The 20,706-nt window shown below is 46.6% G+C and overlaps 1 protein-coding gene across 3 annotated transcripts in view; it reads right to left on the bottom strand.

Moving 5' to 3' along the window:
- Window positions 1-927, bottom strand: part of ZNF609 (zinc finger protein 609) — a 107,945-nt gene extending 107,018 nt beyond the window's left edge. For 2 of the 3 annotated variants that reach the window (XM_040342937.1, XM_040342938.1), the window contains exon 1: window positions 684-926. The gene's annotated coding sequence lies outside the window, so the exon portion shown is untranslated. Of the gene's footprint in view, window positions 1-683 lie in introns of all 3 variants that reach the window. The other variant, XM_040342939.1, reaches the window with a different exon arrangement.
- Between the last annotated feature and the right edge of the window lie 19,779 nt (window positions 928-20,706).

Below are 20,706 nucleotides of genomic sequence, written 5' to 3'. Positions count from 1 at the left end.
TGAAAGCGCATAAAAAGCCCTACATGATACTTTTTTTGTGCGCTTTCATGACCCAATAGAAGGCGATGCAATTGCAACTAAAAAATGCATGTAAAACACACATGTAAATTGCACATGCGCCTGTGCTGCAGCCAAAACACAGCGGCACCGGGGCAAACCGGCCAAAGTGCGATTCTTGAACAACGTCAATTTTTTCCTGGTGACTAGGGATGAAAACGCGAGCAAATAACCTTATGCATTGCGGAAAATTAACGCAAAACGTTAAAATCCACAACATGTGTTTTCATAAAGCGCAGGGCCCTCAGATTCCTTCTGTATTGAATTGTATTGTAACTAATGTCTATTGGTGTAAAGCGCTGCGCAAACTGTTGGGATGATATAAATTCTGCATTATAATAATAATAAAGTGTTATCAAATACAATGATGTGCATGGGCCCTCAGTGATAACAAAGCTCCTTCCCAGAAGACAACAAGGGGTAGTGAGCCTCCCTCACCCACACATGATCTCCTCACACACACAACACACAGTGTGTACAGGAGGACGGCCAGCAACAATGAAGCGAGCTGTGTGTGTTGTGTGTGTGGGGGGAGGTGTGAGGGAATCCCCGCATACAGCGCAGCCTTCACCCGCACACACATCCCCGGACCCCGCACATAAACATTCCGTGTGTCTCTCACTCACCCGCACTCTGGCCTTAAGTGTCCTCCATCTTGTCCTATCCCACAACAGCTCCCCGGAGGTGGGGGTCACACGGGGCCCTGGCTCCCCCCCATCCCTTCGCCCTCCCCCCAAAACAGCGGATTTCGCGCAGACGACTACTCCAGCTCCAGGCTTCACCGTACATACAAGGCCGCAGCAAGACACGGACCGAGAGGAGGACAGCGCTTCCGGCGCGGCCGGAGACACGCCCACTGAGCCGACCGGGATCTCCGCCCCCTTTCGCGCGAGAGGTCGACGAGTACACCCATAGGGAGGGCGCCGCGACCAGACGTTGTTGCTCAGACAGCAGGCCACGCCCACGGCAGCAGGAGGAGGCTTGGTTGTGAGAGGAGCAGAAGCTTTGTGTGAGCCGGGAGCTTTATATCGGGGTGGAGGAGGCGCGGACCCCGGGGAGGCCTGGACAGAAACGGATTATGGACGTCATACCCGGAGCACCGTACTGCTCTTGTAGTCTGCAGGCGGGAGGCACGCCATTACAACCGGAGCTGACCCGATAGTCCCATCCTCCATTGCAAGTCTAGAGAACGTTCATGGGACCAAGATAATTAACCCTTTCGCTGCCAGTGGTGGTTTCGCCTTTTTCTTCCAAATTCACATTCGGTCTGAAGCTTCATTAACACGTGACCTATTTTCTGAAAAGCAATGTCCCTGGAGAATAAAATGGTGCTTGTTCCAATTTTTATATTATGTGTTCCTTGCCCAACGGTTTATCGAGCACGAATTTTCAATGAAAAATACCGCAGTGTTCATTTATTGGCACACAAATACAATGTATCAACCCGATTTTGGGGGTTGAAGGTTTATTTACTAAAACTGGAGAGTGCAAAATCTGCCGAAGCCAATAAGCTTTCAGGTTTTTAGAGTAGAACTAAAGGGGTTATAAACCCTTGTGTTTTTTTCATCCAAAAGTGCAACTTCCCGTACTATTCCCCTCTGGTGCCAAATTTGGCACCTTGGGGGGAGGACAGTATACATGTCTTTCACAGGTATGCTTTCCCCACTTCCGGGGGCCTCAGCCGCGGGTATTGATGTCACGGTTCGGCTCCCTCCTCCACACTGTCTCCAGGCCAGGAACGGAGCAGAGCCTCGCGCATGCGCAGTGGGGTTCCCGGCATAAAGCCGTAAGGCTTCACTGCCAGGTTCCCTTACTCTCAGTGGAGGCGACATGCACCCAACGGAAACATCAGCTGCGGTGCCGACATTTCTTGGACTCCAGGACAGGTAAGTGTCTGCTTATTAAAGTGGAGGTCCACCGAAACAAAAAAATATTGAAAGCCTCAGCTACAAATACGGGAGCTGCTGACTTAATAAATGGACACTTACCTGTCCAGGGTGCCTGCGATGTCGGCAGCCAAAGACGATCAATCGCTCGTCTCTTGGCTGCCCCCGCCGCCATCCTCGGTGAGGAAATCAGGAAGTAAAGCATTGCGGCTTCACTGCCTGGTTCCCTACTGCGCATGCACGAGTCGCGCTGCGCATCTTCACTGGTCCCCGCTGTCTTCTGGGAACTGTGTGTTTCCCTGAGAATAAGCCCGGGTCTTATATTAATTTTGGCAGCCAAAAACACGCTAGGGCTTATTTTTGGGGTAGGTCTTATAATGCCATGTGTTGTCTTCTCTCTCCCATGCCTGTCAGAAAAGTGTAAAGTGCTTGTAAAATACTAGAATCCACTCATACAGCACCACATATTGCATAATGTGTAATGTCTCTGCAATCCATTAGTGCCACATACCTTCTTATAGTGCTGGGCACATCTGTAACCCACCGGAGCTCTCTTCCCCTCTTCGAGCACCGCAGAGGGAGGGGGGCCTGACATCCCCCACTGACAGCTTGCAGCAGAGCAGAGTGACATCAGCTGAGTGCCGCTCGGCACTTCTGTGTCCCGTCGGAAGCCTCCTCCCAGCTCCGAGAACTGCAGAGGGAGGGGGGTTTGAGATCCCCCACTGACAGCTAAGAGAAGGGGAGGTCAGCGCTATGCCGAAGGTATTTGGCACAACTAGATTGCATAAACACACACGGTCTACACTTAATAACACTGTAATAGAGTGGACTCTAGTATTTCAACAGCACTTAAAACAAGGGCTTATTTTCGGGGTAGGGCTTATATTGCAGCCCTTCCTGAAAATCACACTAGGTCTTATTTTTGGGGTAGGTCTTATTTTCGGGGGAAACGCGGTAGCTGCAGATTCTGTGGCTATCTATGCCCGGAAGTGGGTACCAATACCTGTATTATACAGGTATCTGCACCCCCCTCCCCCTGAAAGATGCCAAATGTGACACCGAAGGGGGGTTCCCGAAAAGCGGAGGTTCACTTTTTGTGTGGACCTCCGCTTTAAGTCAGCAGCTGCAGTATGTGCAACTGCTGGCTTTCAAAGGTTTATTTTTTTTAAATAACAAACATACCATACTTGCCTCCACTGTGCAGCTCGTTGCACAGACTGGCCCCGATCCTCCTCTTCTGGGTTCCTTCAGCGGCTGTCTCGGCTCCTCCTCGCAATAGCTAACCCCCCCTCTGGGAAGCACTCTCCCAAAGGGGTTAGCTTGCGGGTGCGATTCAGTGTGATACACTCAGCAGCCATAGCCGCCGAGTGCATCACTCGGCCCTGGCCCGCCACGTCATTGGATTTGATTGACAGCAGCGGGAACAAAGGGCTTTGCTGCTATCAATCATCCAATGAAGAGCCGCCTCAACCTGGGGGAAAGCATCGCGGGATCGCACCCACGGAGATTCTGGGCTCGGGTAAGAAAAACGGGGGCTTGGGTGGGGGGGCGGAGAGTGCAAGGTGTTTTTTTCACCTCAATGCATTAAGGTGAAAAAACACAAAGGTTTACAACCCCTTCTTTCAGCGGTGGGCGGACCTCCGCTTTAATGCATTCTGTGCATTAACCACTTCAGCCCTGGACCATTTTGCTTGTCAATGACCAGGCCATTTTTTGTGATTCCGCACTGCGTCGCTTTAACTGACAATTGCGCGGTCGTGCGACATGGCTCCCAAACAAAATTGCCGTCCTTTTTTCCCCCACAAATAGAGCTTTCTTTTGGTGGTATTTGATCACAAACAAAAATAGAGCGACAATTTTGAAAAAAAAATCAATATTTTTTACTTTTTTCTGTAATAAATATCCCCCAAAAATATATAAAAAAACAATTTTTTTCCTCAGTTTAGGCCGATACATATTCGTCTACATATTTTTCGGGGGAAAAAATCACAATAAGCGTTTGATTGTTTTGCGCAAAAATTATAGTGTCTACAAAATAGGGGATAGTTTTATGGCATTTTTATTATTATTAATTTTTTTTTACTAGTTATTGCGACGATCAGCGAATTTTATCGGTACTGCGACCTTATGTCGGACACTTTTGACACATTTTTGGAACCATTGGCATTTTTATAGCGATCAGTGCTATAAAATTGCACTGATAACTGTAAAAATGTCACTGTCAGGGAAGGGGTTAACACTAGGGGCGAGAAAGGGGTTAATTATGTTCCCTGTGTGTGTTCTAACTGAAGGGGGGGTGGGACTGACTAGGGGAAATGACAGATCGCTGTTCATACATTGTGTGAACAGACGATCAGTCATTTCTCCCCCTGACCGGACCGGGAGCTGTGTGTTTACACACACAGCTCCCGGTTCTCGCTCTGTAACGAGCAATCACTGGTGCCCGGCGGCGATCGCGCCCGCCGGGCATGCACGTCGGCATCAGGGGCGAGCAGGGGGCGCGCACGCGTTTCGCGCAGCCGAGCCCACCTGCGGCGGCTGGTCGGCTAGTGGTTAAGGTGAAAAAACTTCTGTCAGTGACCAGCCTCCCCGTTATACTCACCTGTGTATTCCCCTGCCGGAGACACACTCTTCCTCTCTGCCCAGGGTTTTCGGCTCTTGATTGGATAGATCGTTGGCAGTGCAGCCATTGGCTCCTGCTGCTGTAAATCAAATCCAGTTACCCGGGGGGGAGCCGAGTGCTACATTCAGCATCTATGGACGCTGAATGTTGGACTCGGGAGCGTGCCCGCAAGATAACCCCCCCGGGAGAGTGCTTTTCCTAGGGGTTATACAAGGGGGGAGGAGCAGCGAAAGCCACTGGGGGGCCCCAGAAGAGGAGGATCGGGGGCCTCTCTATGCAAAACGAACTGCACAGTGGAGTTAAGTATGACATGTTTGTTGTGTTTTTTTTTTTTTTTTTAACACAAAGTCACTGAATGCTCGGTACACACAATGAGATTATTGGACGAATGATCTGCTGTTGTTTATTTTTTTTTTGTATGCTAATCTCAGATCGAATCTGGGGAGTTTACTGAAGTCAGGAAAATTCTCGTACTACACAATAAAAATTAGGAAGTGATGTCATGTGTTGTAATGCCTTTGTGTAGCATTTATGAACGACAGCTGTACAGATTAAACCAAAATCGTAGGAATTTTTTTTTTCATACATGTCCGATCTAATAATGTCAGATGAACTGTCCTGATCGGCTTTCGAAAGCTGTGTACCAACGATCAGATTATCGTACGATCGTATTTTTAGTACGTATGGGGCTTAAGCCCTCGCCCACGCTCAAATCGTGCATTTTCAAAGCCGCATGTCAGTGCGGCTTTGAAGATATCTGTGCGGCTTCATGCACAGATGTCTATTCAAGTCGCGCCTGAATTTTTCAAAAGTAGCGCAGAAACTACTTTTTCAAGCAAAGTCGGAGTTTCAAGGATTTAAAAATGGAAACTGACTAAAGGATGTGATTTGACATGACAAATTACAAGACCAGTTACTCCAATGTGAACGAGGGCTAAAGGTAACATTTTTAAAAATTTTCCATTTTGAATAGAGTAAGTGATTGTCACAGCCCCTGTCCATTTATTTTTGCCATTACTATCCCATTGGGGAGATTTAGGGAATCCCTTAGGGCCTCCCAAGTCACAGCAGGGAGGATTCCTCTTCTGAATGTTCTCACCCACCTTCTGTTAACCACCTCTGGAAGATTTAACCCCCCTTCATGACCAGGCAATTTTTGGTGATACACCACTGCGTTACTTTCAAGAGGAAATAAACTTCCATCTTTAAGTTTTACCTATAGGTAAGCCTATATTAAAGAGGTTGTAAACCTACAATTTTAATGTTGTGCCTATAGGTAAGCATTTCATGAGGCTTACCTATAGGTACAGTCAAATTTTTCTAAAGGTTCACAGTTTAGGAGGTATTTATGTTGTAATGCGCCGATGATGTCATCGACACATGCGCTGTGAAGAAACGGTCCTCTGCGCTGTTTATTCACTAGCGAGTGCCGTGACTGGCAGCTCCCGCACGCAGGAGTGATGTCACGCAACTCCGGCCAGTCACAGAGCCGGAGTCCGCGGCCCCGGAAGGAAGAGAGGCAAACATGGATGCGGGGACAGCGCGGGCTTTGTTTGTAGGGAAGTGTCACATAATGATGCATACTAGCACATTATGCTTTTACTTTGCAGGGAACAAAAAGGCTTACCTATAGGTTAAATATGCACCATTTAGGACAGTGGTTCTCAACCCTGTTTTTAAGTACCCCCTAACAGGCCATGTTTTCAGAATTTCTCTTAGATAAAATTGCTGTCAAAAATACCAAGCCATCGACTCTGATTTAAAGCACCTGTGCAAGGTAAAGGAAAACCTGCAAACATGGCCTGTTGGGGGTACTTAAAGTGGAGGTTCACCCAGAAATACCTCTTTTTATCCTTAGATTCCTGCTCATTTTGTCAAGGGGAATCGGCTAGTTATTTTAAAATCGAAGCTGTACTTACCGTTGTAGAGAGCGATCTTCTCCGCCGCTTCCGGGTATCGGCTGCGGGACTGGGCGTTCCTATTTTGATTGACAGGCTTCCGACGGTCGCATACATCGCGTCACGATTTTCCGAAAGTAGCCGAACGTCGGTGCGCAGTATAGAGCCGCACCGACGTTCGGCTTCTTTCGGCTACTTGTGACGCGATGGATGCGACCGTCGGAAGCCTGTCGGAAGACTGTCAATCAAAATAGGAACGCCCAGTCCCGAAGACCGTACCCGGAAGCGGCGGAGAAGATCGCTCTCTACAACGGTAAGTACAGCTTCCATTTTAAAACAACTAGCCGATTCCCCTAGACAAAATGAGCATCAATCTAAGGGTAAAAAATGTTTTATGGGTGAACTCCCGCTTTAAGGACAGGGTTGAAAACCACTGGTTTAGGAGATATTTACTGTCCTAGCAGCCAGTTGCGTCACTGGTTCACACGCTCCCATGCCGTTTCTTTAGAATGGTGTGCCATGACCGGTGGCTCCCACGTGCATGCACGGGAGTGACGTCATCGCAACTCCGGCCGGAGCCGCGGACCTAGAAGGAAGACCTGGTATTGATGGACGCTATCTCCAGCGATGACTGCATTGCTGGAAGCTTCGGCTTTGTTTTCAGGTATAAGTGTCACATAATATCCTAGTATGCGATGCACATGCTAGCACATTATGCCTTTGCCTGACAGGTAAGGAAAGAAAAAAAAAATTTCCCCACAAATAGAGCTTTCTTTTGGTGGTATTTGATCACCTCTGGGTTTTTATTTTTTGTGTTGGGGCTTGTTCACACTTGACTAAATTTCTAACGCTCAACAAACGCTTTCTATAGCATTTGTATGGCTTTAGTATGGGCTTCAGACAGGCGTCAATGAGCTTTAGTATGGGCGTTTTAGAAGTGTTAATGAGGAGTTAAAAATGCTCCCCAAACACCTATTCCATTACAGTAAATGAAATAATCTTAACGCCTGCCAGAGCATTTGCAAGGCGTTACCATAGACTTGAATGGGATCCGTTAAAAGGCTGCAACTGCCTCCCGACTCAACATGAGGCTTCAATTTTGAAGCAACGCTAACACTTATCCCGCGTACAGGCGATTAGACATTCGGACAACAAAACCTTGGATTTTTTTCTGACGAAGGTTGGCTCAAACTTGTCTTGCATACACACAGTCGCACAAATTTTTTAGGAAATTCCGATCGCCAAGAACGCGGTCATGCACGACGGCACTATTAAAGAGAAGTTCAATACCAATCGTGTTAGAAGTTTGGTGAGAGACGATTCACGCTTTTCAGCCTCACGCTTTTCAGTTCGTTACAGCGTGACGAATGTGCCATCTCCATTACAAATGCTAGTTTTACCAGATAGTTTATTTGATTCAGAGCATGCGTGGAATTTTGTGCGTCGGAATAGTCTACATACGATCGAAATTTACAATATTGGATTTTGTTGTCGGAAGATTTGAGAACCAGCTCTCAAATTTTTGTTGTCGGAAATTCCAACAGAAAATGTCTGATGGGGCCTACACACGGTCAGAATTTCCGACCAAAAGCTCCCATTGAACATTTGTTGTCGGAAATTCTGAGCGTGTATACGCGGCATTAGTTTGAACAGCACTATGTGATGTCTATTGTATCTTGTCGATAGGCGTTTGAGGGGCCTTTTTAACGCCTGATCTTAATGCCAGTGTGAAAAAAAAAAAATGACAATTTTGAAATTTTGACAATTTTTCTGCAATGCTATCCAATAAAATCTAATTTCTTCATACATTTATGTGGTCTGCTTCATCTCTTAAAGAGGAACTGCAGTCTGCTCACATAATTTGTAATAAAAACATCTTTGCCATTCCTAAGCTTCGCTCCAACCACTTTGCATATTATTTTATATATACTGTGATTCTGTACTTGCCAAATATGCTGCCGAAATCTTCCTCCACTGTTCAATTCCTGGATTTACACAGAGGCACACCTCCAGCTCTCATTGGCCCTCTTATGACCCCCCCCCCTTCCTGGCAAACTCTCACGAGAATGAGAGAGAAAGCTGTACATGATGTCATAAGCCTAGGCTTTTTACCAGACAAGTAACAGGAAGTGGGCTGTATAAGGTATTTACTGGCAGGGAAGAAAAACCTATTACTATCCAAAGTTTAAACAACAAGGGCAGAAGATTTAATTGATTGAAAGTTGAAAAAATTACTTAAGTTCCACTTTAACAACTCTAAAACCCCTGGCCCCTCCATTCTGCAAGTGCCCCTATAGCAAGCAACTTGCTATAGGGGCACCTGAGCTGTTCAGTTTGTTCATTCAGAAATGGAGCAGCTCGGCTCAGCCCCACTGCCCTCTCCTTACTTTTATAGCAGCGTAGCCAATGTGTCCCAGCCACTCAGGAGGGAGAGTTCCAGAAAGTGAAGTCTCTTGTGCAACATCGCTGGAGTAAAATGGGGCTCAGGTAAGTATGAGAGGGGCTGCTGTGCACTGAAGGTTTTTTTATCTTGATGCACAGAATGCATTAACCCTTTCGGTTTAGGCTGTAGCCACCGGGATTGTGTGTGAAACTGACAGGCAGACTCCTGCCTGTCAGGTGAGAGCATTTGTGTCTGCGGGTCCACTGCCGCCCGATTGCTCCCACACACTGCCGGTACCGGCGCCGCCGCCCCGTCATGCTTACCGGGCTTGTCCATCGCCGGGCCTGGGAGCGCCATGGCGGGTGCCAGCAGGTAAAGGGGAAGGAGAAGCGCAGACACACGTCCGCTCTCCTCCCCTTCTTGTGACGTCTCTGACCTCACTTCCGGGTCAAGCGCTCAGTGTCCCTGGCTAGATCAGCCAGGAAATAATATTTTGCAATGCGATCTGCATTTACAGGATTTTTTTTGCATTTCCTAGACCTTTGCGATAATATCGTGTGACATAAAAAAATTGCAACCACACTATTTTATTCCATATGGTGTCTGCTTTCAGAAAATATGTAATATTTGTGGGTTTTGTGTTATCTTCAGACCTAAAATGTTTTTTTAAAGGTGTACAAAATGGCTCCTCAGCGATAGGGTTAAAGTGGTTGTTAACCCACTAAGTAAAACTTACACCATCCTCACTGTTTGTTAATGTAATCTGCCCCTGTGTCTGTGCCTTCTAAAAAAAAAAGGCGCTCACGTGACCCGCCGGCTCTCTCCTCTCACTGCCTGAGAGCTGCAGCGGGCGAGGTCGATGATGCCCCGTTGACGTCAGGAGGAGAGAGCCAGCAGGTCACGTGAGCGTCTATCTGCGCTCTGAAAACGGCATTATATTTATAAGACACAGAATTAAAGTGTATTATTTTTTTTTTAAATGCATTTGCAAAACTGCAGCACGAATCTCGTGTGACAAAAAATTGCAACGACCGCTCTGCTAAAAAAAAATATAATGTTTGGGGGTTATAAGTAATTTTCTAGCAACAAAATACTGATTTAAACAAAAGTGCCAGAAAAAGCCTGGTCTTCAAGTGGTTAAAATAATATCTAGTGATATTACGATGAATATTCTTGTTGAACTTCATGTTACAGAGTGACAAGGTTTTATCTCTGTCTCCTAGGTGCTCTCTGGCATTGTCCGTCATAGTAGAATCCATAAGTGACTATCCAGATACTCATTGCACAGATATGGTCTGCTGCTTCCACTATCTGGAAGCCCTCTCGTGAGTAATGAAATGCAACCACTGCTGGAGCAAGTGCATATAAACAGGATGTGGCTGTCCTGAGGCTAATCGGCAGCACTAAGTAAAAAAAAAAAAAATTTTTTTGTAAATACGAAAAAAAAACCTCAGTGCCGGTTCACAATACCGCGACTTGGGATCTGACTTGTGTTGCCCCAAGTCGCGCAACATGAGAAATTCCATTGAAGTGAATGAGAGCCGTCTTTATGTACACTACTGAAGTCGCTCCGACTTCAGAAAAGGTTCCTGTACTACTTCAAGGCGACTTGTAGGCGACTTGTACCCATAGATTTCAATGGAAGTTACCTCCAAAGTCGGATCACTGTCTTAAAGCGGGAGTTCACCCATTAATATATTTTTTTAAACAATCCCCTTAGCTTCATGCTCGTTTTGTCTAGGGGAATCGGCTATTTGTTTTAAAATATGAGCTGTACTTACCGTTTTCGAGATGCATCTTCTCCGTCGGCTTCCGGGTATGGGTCTTCGGGAGCGGGCGTTCCTTCTTGATTGACAGTCTTCCGAGAGGCTTCCGACGGTCGCATCCATCGCGTCACTAGTAGCCGAAAGAAGCCGAACGTCGGTGCGGCTCTATACTGCGCACCGACGTTCGGCTTCTTTCGGAAAATCGTGACGCGATGGATGCGACCGTCGGAAGCCTCTCGGAAGACTGTCAATCAAAATAGGAACGCCCAGTCCCGCAGCCCATACCCGGAAGCGACGAAGAAGAAGCATCTCGTAAACCGTAAGTACAGCTCATATTTTAAAACAACTAGCCGATTCCCCTAGACAAAACGAGCAGGAATCTAAGGGGAAAAGGTCTATTGTACCGGTGAACCTCCGCTTTAACTGAAGCAACTTTACAGGAAAAGAAAATAGTTTACTCAGGCAAACCCCTCCCACAGAGCTTATTATTCTGTGATTGGCCACAATCAAAGTTGCCTGTCCTAGAGGCAACTTTAAGTCGCGTTGTAAGTTGCTCCAAGTCGCGCTGAAGTCGCCTTGCCAAGTCGCGCTGTAAGTTGGGTTGTCCCCGCAATTATATTACAGAAACACACACATTGTACATTATATACTACTGTAATAGAGTGGATTATAGGATTTTACAAGCTTTTTCAACTAGAATTTATGCTCGGGGTTGGGCTTATATTGCAGCGCTCCTGGAAAATAACGCTAGGTCTTATTTTCGGGCAAACACTGTAGATGGGGAAAAAAATGCATAAACAGTGAGTTCTGTGATTTATTTTTTTGCATACAGTTTGGGTGGGATTCTTTCAAATTCTCCTGTTGCCTCCCACAATCTTAGGCTTCGTTCACACAGCTATAAAAATGTTACTGATGTTATTACACGTGTTTTCTATGAGAAAAAGGATTGAACCCGCCAACTGAAATTTATTTAATACTTTGTACAAAATCCTTTGCTGGCAATGACAGCTTCAAGATGCCTCCTGTATGAAGAAACTAGTCACATGCATTGCTCAGGTGTGATTTTGGCCCATTCTTCCACAGTCTTCAAAACTTAAAGGTTCTGTGGGCCTCATCTATGAACTCTGATCTTTAGTTCTTTTGATAGAGTTTCATTGGCTTTGTGTTTGGGATCATTGTCTTGCTGAAATGTCCACCCAGGGCCGATCCTAGGGTCACAGGCGCCTGGGTGCAGAAAAATTTCTGGCGCCCCCACATGGGCGTGGTCATCTTACTAACTCCTCCCTGTTACAAATGTTTCTATGGCAACGACTCAGAAACAGAGATGTTGCCTTAAGGAGTCTTCATTATCCTGGGATCCTCCAGTGATCTCTTAACAATAAACAAATTACAGGAAGAGAGTACACTAATGGGACCAGGAGGGGGGGGGGGTCTCTCTGATGGACACAGAGAGGGCTTCTGTTAGGAGGTCTGGTAGAAAGAGCCCCCAGATATACTACATACATGATACAGGAGATGATCAGAGACTGCAAACATGATACAGGAGATGGTCAGAGACTGCAGACATGAAACAAGAGATGGTAAGAGACTGCAGACATGGTACAAGAGATGGTCAGAGACTGCAGACATGGTACAAGAGATGGTCAGAAACTGCAGACATGAAACAAGAGATGGTCAGAGACTGCAGGCATGAAACAAGAGATGGTCAGAGACTGCAGGCATGATACAAGAGATGGTCAGAGACTGCAGGCATGATACAAGAGATGGTCAGAGACTGCAGGCATGGTACAATGGATAGTCAAAGACTGCAGACATGGTACAAGAGATGGTCAAAGACTGCAGACATGGTACAAGAGATGGTCAGAGACTGCAGGCAAGAAACAAGAGATGGTCAGAGACTGCAGACATGATACAAGAGATGGTCAGAGACTGCAGACATGATACAAGAGATGGTCAGAGACTGCAGGCATGATACAAGAGATGGTCAGAGACTGCAGGCATGATACAAGAGATGGTCAGAGACTGCAGGCATGATACAAGAGATGGTCAGAGACTGCAGGCATGATACAAGAGATGGTCAGAGACTGCAGGCATGATACAAGAGATGGTCAGAGACTGCAGGCATGATACAAGAGATGGTCAGAGACAGCCGAAATTATACAAGAAATCAATTCATCAGATGCAAGCTACCAGTTCCCACCAAATCCAGCTCATCAGTGCACACCAATTGCAGCCTGTCAGTGCTCCTGGATCACAGAGCAGCGACGATCTCCTGCTGTCACAGAGCTTGGATTTGAATCTCCCGGGCAACCACTGTAACAAAGTCCTGCCTCCTAGACCAGCTTGCGGCTTCTATGATACACGTCACACTGATTCAATTTTACTGCATTAGATCAGTGTTCCGTCTAGCTCACAGGACTTTGTTACAGTGCCGCCCGGAATTTCAGACCAAAGCTTGTACGATGTGCGAGACACACACAAGCAGCAGCATCGCTAGGGTTGGTGTCACCTGGTGCGGTCAGCGGGAACCACAGGTCAGCAGCCAGCAGGACCCACAGGTCCACAGACAGTTCCCTGCAGGACCTACAGCCTGTGGGGTCCTGCTGGGAGGTGGCCGCTGATCTGTGGGTCCTGCAGGGGGCTAGCTGCGGATCTGTGGGTCCTGCAGGGGGCTGGCTGCGGATCCTGCAGGGGGCTGGCTGCAGACCTGTGGGTCCTGCAGGGGGCTGGCTGCGGACCTGTGGGTCCTGCAGGGGGCTGGCTGCGGATCCTGCAGGGGGCTGGCTGCGGACCTGTGGGTCCTGCAGGGGGCTGGCTGCGGACCTGTGGGTCCTGCAGGGGGCTGGCTGCGGACCTGTGGGTCCTGCAGGGGGCTGGCTGCGGACTGGTGGGTCCTGCTGGGAGCTGGTTGCGGACCTGTGGGTCCTGTTGGGAGCTGGTTGCGGACCTGTGGGTCCTGTTGGGAGCTGCCCATTACCTGTGGGTCCTGCTGGCCTGTAGGCCACCATGGCTAGCTCCCAGCAGGACCCACAGGTAATGGGCAGGACCCACAGGTAATGGGCAGCTCCCAGCAGGACCCACAGTGGGCAGGACTCACAGGTAATGGGCAGCTCCCAGCAGGACCCACAGGTAATGGGCAGCTCCCAGCAGGACCCACAGGTAATGGGCAGGACCCACAGTTAATGGGCAGCTCCCAGCAGGACCCACAGGTAATGGGCAGCTCCCAGCAGAACCCACAGGTAATGGGCAGGACCCACAGGTAATGGGCAGCTCCCAGCAGGACCCACAGGGGGGGGGGGGGAATAAATAGGATTAGCATGTGGGGGTCAGGGTCTCTCACCTCAGCCATGGTCCGATGGCAGCTGCTAGCTCAGCAGGACTTGCAAGTTGCATGGCCTCCTCCATTTCTTTGGGGGGGGGGCGATGCTTCTGTGCTGTGGTCAATTTTATATCACATGCACTGATTTCAGCCGGCAGCATAAGAGGGATCCAAACCCGGAGTTGTAGCACAACTCTTCTCTACTTCAGTGATGCTTGCCGCGCATTTCTCAAGACTCATTTCATACACCAGGAGCCTCAGCACACAGCTGTGGACTACAACTCCCAGAACCCACGGCGGCCGTCACATCACTGAAGTCAGCCGCCGCCGTGGCTTCTGGGAGTTGTAGTCTGCAAGATCGATGGCACTCAGTCAGTCTAGCGGCTAGCCAGACCAGGCAGAAGGCATTCAAGGCACTGGGCAGGCTTAATCAGCTCAGCTGAATCAGGCAGCCGAGCGGAGCTAAATCTCCAGCCGCAGAGGCGGCGCGCTGTGGATGCTAGGGCGGCCGCGGGCTCTGACGTCACGTCGTCACTGACATCCCGCTCGGCTCGCAGATTGCTTCGGCGAATCGGCGGCTCAGCTGCTCGGCTTTAAAAAAAAAAAAAAAAAAAGTCCCGGCGGCTCGCTCGGCGCCTTGCGGGTGACAGCGCTGGGGTGCGGGGCACCCACTGCACCCCGTGTAGGATCGGCCCTGTGTCCACCCTCGTTTCATCTTCAGCATCCTGATAGATGGCAGCAGATTTTTATCAAGAATGCCTTGGTACATTTTTCCATTCATCCTTCCTTCAGTGATATGAAATGTGCCAGTGCCGTATTCTGAAAAACACACCATGATGTTCCCACCTCCAAACTTCACTGTTGGTAAGGGGGTGTTTGTTTTTGGGGTGATGTGTAGTCCATTTGACCGCCAAACATGGTGTGTATTATGGCATCCAAAGAGTTAAATTTTGGTCTCATCTGACCAGACTATATTTTCCCAGTATTTCACAGGCTTGTCTAAATGTTGTGCATCAAAATTTAAACGAGCTTCAACATTTTCTTCAGCAATGGAGTCTTGCGTGGTGAGCGTGCATATAAGCCTTGGCTGAGAGCATTACTTGTTTTCTTTTAAACAATTTCACTGGCTAATTCCAGGTCTTTCTGAAGCTCTCCACAAGTGGCTCTTGGACAACTCTTCTGATATATCTTTTCGCTCCTCTGTCAGAAATCTTGCAATGAGCACCTGGTCGTGGCTGGTTTATGGTGAAATAATGTTGTTTCCACTTCCGGATTATGGCCCCAACAGTGCTCACTGAAACTTTCAGAAGTTTAGAAATCCTTCTGTAACCAATGCCATCAGTATGTTTTGCAACAATAAGATTGTGAAGGTCTTGAGAGCGCTTTTCGCTTTTACCTATCATGAGATGTTTCTTGTGACACCTTGGTAATGAGACCAATTTTTTATAGGCCATCAGTTGAGATTGAGCCACCCGATATTACTTTGCACTGACAAGGGGCAGGATTGCTTTCTGTTAGATTTCAGCTGATGTCTTGGCTTTTCATGCCTTTTTGCACCTCCCTTTCTTTGTGTTCAATGCCTGCAAAAGTACTTGTAAAATACTTGTCTTTCCTGTATGCTGCCCTTTGTGCTCACCATACCCAATCCTGATATGGATGTATACATGTGAGCCTCAGTCATTGCCTCTCTTTGGGCCATGCTCCCTAACATGTTTTGCCCCGCCCAGTAGGGGCTCAATCACAGGGGTCTTATGGACTTTCACATGTATACATCCATACCAGGACCAGCTATGGTGAGCAGCTGACTTATGCTTAAGGTTACTTTCAAACTGAGGCGGTTTTCAGGTGCTAGAAATAGCCTCTGAAAAGCGCCTCCCATTCGTTGCATTGTGTCTTTACACACTGGGGTGGTGCGCTAGCGGGACGTTACGAAAAATTCTGCAAGCAGCATCTTTGGGGCAGGTTGGGAGAGTGCCCAAAACGCCCTTCCCATTGCTATGAATGGACAGCATTTCCAAAGTGCCTTCGGCGCTAACGCCTGGGCATCCCAGTGTGAAAGTAGCCTAAGACCCCTTTGTACACTCATGTCTCCCCAGTGTGAAAGTCTGAGTGCTTTCACACTGGATCAGTGCGCTTGCGGGACAAGGAAAAAAAAAAGTCCTGCGAGCACCATATTTGGGGTGGTTTGGGAGCGCAGTATACACAACTCTCAAAACACCCTGCCCAGCTGGGGCTGAAAAGCACAGCTAAAACTACCGTAAAGCTCCTTGGCACTGCCAAGCACTAATGGCCTTATTATGTCTGATTGTGATCGGGATACAAGACTGTAAACACCTTCAGGAACAGGTTTTGAAGGAGATAATGATCTCTGTAAAATTGCTGCAGGAATTTTGACCCTGGATTACCTTTACCTTGGAAATGGCACCAACTTGTTTTTTTCTATATTATTACTATAAAGCTGAGCACTTAAAGTATATAAAAGGCAGAGAGCCTAGTTATGAAATTAAAAACAAATCCATGGTTGCCATGAGCTGATTAATATGGTGCATAAACCACTGTTCACACTAGAACGCAGTGCTGGAAACCCTTGCAATCTGCAGTGGGTGTCATTAAAAAGTTAACACTCCAAACACAGGTTGCAAATGCAGTTTTGCCTGCACCAAATCGCATAGTACAAAATGACCATGCGATCTGGTTGCTGTGCATTTGTAAAATTGGTGCATGCACTACTTTGGTGCGATGCAGTGCGATTTGAGCTCATTCAAAATGAATCACATGTGAATTGCACAGATAAGCAGTGTGATTCATGGTTTGTACCAGAGCTAGCTGTGACCATGGCTATCTACAATAAAGGCAATCTTAAACCCAAAGGGGAAGCATATCTATGGTCAAAATGTAAAGATCATATTAATTTCCACATTTTATTTCAATTATTTCTAACTAACTCTTCTTAACCTGAATGATTTTGAAGATGGTAAACTTACTTTGAGAAGATCCACACACATTTACTTCCTTGAATTCTGCAACACATTCAATAAACCCTGTAAGCAGGTACTGCCGTGTCGCACATTTTCACAGACCCTGCCTTCTATACTACAGCAGCGCTGAAAGGAGGAGTTTCAGGAGGTGGAGCCAGTACAGAAATCACTGATTGCAGGTACCAAGGTACTATTGGATATGTAGTCCTGCCATACATATAGGGAATCCAGAAAGTTATGGAGAGAGATGGCCAGCAGACAGACAGCACTTACAACATGAAAGGACATTTTCCAAATAAGCCTATACTGCTAAAGCTGACAGGCGAGAGTAATAATTCTTGTGCTAGGTCTCCTCTGTAACCCTAAACGGTTAACAAAAAAAAATTAAGCGTTGCCTGTGAGGATTTTTAAGCACTGAAGATTGGCGCTATTCCACGAGTGTGACCAATTTCAAAGTGTGACATGTTAAGTATCTATTCAGTGTAACATCATCTTTCACATTATACATAAAAATTGGGCTAACTTTGTTTCTGGCCTGTCCATCTACTCTTTTTCTAACCTACTAAACTAGTGGGTAATGTTATAATGGTTTTCTGTTAATTTAGACTGACGGGCTCCGGTCCTGCTCGGCCTGGGGGATTTGCTCCTCCCCCCTACTCTTCTGGGTGGGGGGGGAGGGGGCCCCTAGTGTCGGGGGGGGGCCCCTGCAGGGGCGGCGCTAGTCCAGGGTGATATCTGACCCTGAAGGACGCCGACCTGAACCGCTCAAGTTTGTTTATTGCTGGGCCTGAAGCTGGTGGTAGAGGAAGAAAGCGGCTGCGGAGCAGAGTCCCATAAGCCGATGCTTCCTCTACAGCGTGGGTACACTTTCGTCTGGGCGGATCGGAGGGCCATAGCGTAGCCGTGACCTGTCATCCGCCCGCTCTGCTCATTGTGGCCCTCGACTTGTTACCATGTTGCTTAAGTGGCCCTTGCTCTTCAAAAGGTTGTGCACCCCTGGCCTACAGCATTCTGTGACACAACACGTGGGACCATTCACAAAGCACAGCTGGGATTCTGCTGCTACACCATAGGGAGTCAGCTGGCTTCCCACGCTAAAGATGCCAACCCTGGGGACCTGAATATCCATCTCAGGTGAGGACGGCACTGGATCCCATGACAGATAAGTGTTCTTTTATTAAAAGTCAGCAGTTACAGTATTTAGCTGCTGCCTTTTATTTATTTTTTCGTTCCTATGGTGAAGGATCCTCTTTAATGCTACTTCAGAGCACAGAACTTTTCCTACACAATCTCAAGAGGCCTGTTCACTTTCAATCCCACAGCACAGAAACACGTGATAAAATGTTCCAGTTAATGCCCAATATTGCTCATTAAAGCAGGCTCCGCTTATTTGTGTCCTCCCCCTTCCGGTGTTGCACTTTAACCCCCTTCCTGCCCATGCCAATTTTCAGCTTTCTGTGCTGTCACCCTTTGAATGACAATTGCACGGTCATGAAACACTGTACCCAAATTACATTTTTAACATGTTTTTGATCACCATTGGGTTTTTCATTTTTTTGCTGAACAAAATGGACCGAAAATTTGGAAAAGAAAAAAAATAATTCTTAGTTTCTGTTATAAAATGTTGCAAATAATTCGTTTTTGTTTGTCCTTCGCTGACAGGCACTAATATGCAGCACTGATGGGAACTGATAAGGAGGCGGCACTGACAGGCACTGCTGATGGGGCTGCACTAATAACCAATGCTCAGACAAAACAGCTGTAGTAATTACTAAGGCATGGAAACTGATCAAATCACCTGTGCAAAATAATGGAGAGCCTGAACACATGAACTGTAGGGGTGCCTTGAGGACTGGAGTTGAGAAACACACGGGCGTAGACCCCCCCCCCCCCCCCCCGTCAGGAGTGCCGCTTATTGGCTATCCTCGACTCATGCCCTTTCAGTGCAAATAGAGGAAAGCCATTAACCAGCATGTCCTGGTTAAGCTGTGATTTGACACAGCCGGTCACATGGTAAAGAGCCCACATTATAGGCTCTTTACCGAGATCGTAGATCCGTTGTGTCAGAGCGACACACCACACTACCAATGGACGCGCACAAGGCTTATCGTGCTCGATGTCATATGATGTACAGTCAGGATAATGGAACCCCCTATAGCAGAATGATGGTCGGGGGGAATGTGGTTAAAAGCTTACCAAAAGCTCCTGCAAATGCTTTATAAAAGCTTGCAGTTCACAGTACTCTTATACAAGCGGAAACCTGAACAGGCCTGACATTTGGTGGCTACAGACAGTGCATACTCACTTTAACTCTTTGTTTATAAATGTGGCATATTATGACAGGTTTTATTTGCATCTCACTGCACAGCTCGCGCCTGTTTATAACGTCTCCATACTTTGGTTATCTCTGTATTCTGCCTACGCCTTTAAAAAGTGTAAAACATGAATCAAATTAATCTTCTCATATGCATACAATACTATGTGGATAGGCCTGTAAGCAGATGTTTCTAACATATGGTGTCAGTGAGAGCCAAGAAGCAGAAGCCACTCTCATGGTATAGTAATAGTGGTTTGATTTTTAAATTATGCTTTTATCAGTTACCGTTAAACCTCAATTGTCTGTCCTTACTCCTTAGTTAATAATTACAGCTCCTGCACCTTTATAAAGGTGATGTGATAAAAATTAAGTCACTTTCCTCTGACATGTTATAATGTATGATTTTACATCTAATAACATTCATTATTTCTAGTACTAGAGATGTTCCCAGGGAGCGAAAATGGCTAATTTGGGCCCAATTTGGAAATTTTTTTGAGACCACTTTTGTTGCTAGCAGTTTAGACATTATTAGCTGTGTATTGAGTTATTTTGAAGGGACCGCAAATTTACCCTGTTATACAAGCTGTACACTCACTACTTTACATTGTAGCAAAGTGTTATTTTTTTCAGTGTTGTCACTAGGGGTGAGCTTTAGGTTCGGTTCGAACATTGGCCTTTCGCCGAATAGCAAACAATTTGGGGTGTTCGCGGCAAATTTGAAAGCTGCGGAACACCCTTTAAAAGTCTATGGGAGAAATCAAAAGTGCTAATTTTAAAAGGTTAATATGCAAGTTATTGTTTCAAAAAGTGTTTGGGGACCTGGGTCATGCCCCAGGGGACATGTATCAATGCAAAAAAAAAAAAGTTTTAAAAACTGCTGTTTCAGGAGCAGTGGTTTTAATAATGCTTAAAGTGAAACAATAACCACTTAAGGACCGGACCAATATGCTGCTACATGACCCAAGGGGTTTTTACAATTCGGCACTGCATCGCTTTAACAGACAATTGCGCGGTCGTGCAACGTGGCTCCCAAACAAAATTGGCGTCCTTTTTCCCCGACAAATAGAGCTTTCTTTTGTTGGTATTTGATCACCTCTGCGGTTTTTATTTTTTGCGCTATAAACAAAAATAGAGCGACAATTTTGAAAAAAATGCAATATTTTTTACTTTTTGCTATAATAAATATCCCCCAAAAACATATATAAAAAAAAAAAATTTCCTCAGTTTAGGCCGATACGTATTCTTCTACCCATTTTTGGTAAAAAAATTGCAATAAGCGTTTATCGATCGGTTTGCGCAAAATGTATAGCGTTTACAAAATAGGGGATAGTTTTATTGCATGTTTATAAAAAAAAATTTTTTTTACTACTAATGGCGGCGATCAGCAATTTTTTTCGTGACTGCGACATTATGGCGGACACTTCGGACAATTTTGACACATTTTTGGGACCATTGTCATTTTCACAGCAAAAAATGCAT

The sequence above is a fragment of the Rana temporaria genome, chromosome 3 (assembly GCF_905171775.1).
Source record: "Rana temporaria chromosome 3, aRanTem1.1, whole genome shotgun sequence".
NCBI classification, from domain to species: Eukaryota; Metazoa; Chordata; class Amphibia; order Anura; family Ranidae; genus Rana; species Rana temporaria.
This window is presented reverse-complemented; position numbering and strand designations above follow the sequence as displayed.